This window comes from Condylura cristata, unplaced genomic scaffold (assembly GCF_000260355.1).
Source record: "Condylura cristata isolate star-nosed mole 26May11 unplaced genomic scaffold, ConCri1.0 scaffold00012, whole genome shotgun sequence".
NCBI classification, from domain to species: Eukaryota; Metazoa; Chordata; class Mammalia; order Eulipotyphla; family Talpidae; genus Condylura; species Condylura cristata.
The window spans coordinates 18,201,557-18,203,345 of NW_004567113.1; the positions used below are offsets into that span (position 1 = coordinate 18,201,557).

A 1,789-nucleotide genomic window follows, 5' to 3' on the forward strand; every position below is an offset into this window, starting at 1 on the left:
CTTTAACCCGCTGCGCCACCAAGGAGGGCCCCTGGGACTCGTTATTTATTACAAATCATTCCACACTTAGCCTTCTACTGCAATATCCTTTTGCATTTCCCCTTTACTAGGGAGTCTGGATCTGGTTGGTGCAGTCAGAACTCTGAGGTCACCACGCCCGTTCACCACAGAAGTGGGAAGCTGTTTACTTTTCCACTGCTGCGGTTTCCTAATTGCCACTGCTATGTGTGTGGATGATTTGTGGTAATAATAATCTTGAAGCCTCATTTTTTCTCTTTGGAAGGAAGCTGATGTTCTTCCCCAGCTAATTATGAGAATAAGTAAGAGACTGGATTACAGTATCTGGCACAGACAGGCACAACCAACAATGACAATCACTACTGTCTCCCAGAATCCTCCTGCACGCACACAAGGTGAGCAATGGAAAGGAAAGCTGAAGCTTGACGTTTCTCTGACATTTCTCTGACGACACCATCTTCTGCTGCTCGCCTACGTACACATTAAGAGAAAGAATAGCAAGAAAGAAACATAGAAAGCAAGTTAGGTTGCATATGCTTCAAGGTGGAACCAGGAAACTAGGAAAGTCTCAGAAAAAGGAAATGAGAACATTTTTATTAAAAAGGAAAACAAAAGTCAACATAATGTACAAAATAATAATACATAACCTATCGAAATACTTAAACAGTAGTTTTATTTTGAAACTAAAAGAAAGTTACTTATTTTAAGTCTCAAGATAATATAAGAAATAAAATATTTGTAACAAAAAATGTCCTTGTAACAAAAAACGTCCTTTACATTCCTGACTGTAAGTCTTATTTAAAACGGAACACTTAATCTTTAGTTCAACTGGCAAATCATGTGTACTGTAATGCTCTAAAAAAGGGCCTTTTTACTTCCTCTATTTAAGAAAAAAGAGAAATAAATCCAAGCAGCTTTGTACCTTACACACATAGCTCCTTAACACTCACACGTAGGTGTCATGTCTCCAGGCAAAATCCTTCTGTGCATTATTATCTTTCCAGCTAGTCCAGGTCTATTTTCCCCTCTCCTCCAGCTTCTCTCAGTACCAGAGATACTAATGGTAAGTGAAGTTATCACACAATTTCCCTTTTCTTCTAGAATCAAGCTTCTTCCCATTAGTTGTTTGCAAAGTTTCTCACTGCCAGTCTCTCACATGTTTCTATCCCCTAACAATAGGCATGTTGTCTCCTAACTTGGAAAATTAACATGAACATCCACATTGACCTGGCAGTTGTCAACTGCAGTCATTTTCCAGGCAGCCAACATAAGGCCATGAACAGAGCTGCCTTTGTTGTGAAAAAAATGATTTTTCTGAAGTTTATGTGATGCTGAAGCTGTTCTGTACAACCCACTGCTCCTGGCTCAAATACCAGCAAATAGCAGCATGTATTCTGTGAGAAGTATAAAGGACATGGAAAAAGATAGTTAATCTATTCAATGAGATAACAGAACTTGATTGTTTCTTTCTTTGTGTTCTAAATTTTAATATAGAGTTTTAAGATCTTACCCAAAATTCGAAAGGGAATTCATTGTCAAACTCATGTTTTTTCCTCCTGAATTATTGTGAAAATAAATCAAGTAGCTTCTCTTTGATATTTGTTAATTAGTCTCTAACAAAAATCAACCTGACAGTGAACTTGCAAAAAGTAACATTCCAAAGCAAGAAAATTTGGTTCTAGGTAAAACAAAAAATACTTAGATACTATAATTTGTCAGGTTAATTAACACTAATGGCAGTACAAGTAAAAAGTGGGATTATGTCAAACAG

At 37.1% G+C, this 1,789-nt stretch overlaps 1 protein-coding gene across 2 annotated transcripts in view; it reads right to left on the reverse strand.

Moving 5' to 3' along the window:
* ART3 (ADP-ribosyltransferase 3) overlaps positions 1–1,125 on the reverse strand; it is a 41,935-nt gene extending 40,810 nt beyond the window's left edge. Inside the window, exon 1 of one of the 2 annotated variants that reach the window (XM_012724137.1) lies at positions 969–1,125. The gene's annotated coding sequence lies outside the window, so the exon portion shown is untranslated. Of the gene's footprint in view, positions 1–940 lie in introns of both variants that reach the window. The other variant, XM_012724136.1, reaches the window with a different exon arrangement.
* Between the last annotated feature and the right edge of the window lie 664 nt (positions 1,126–1,789).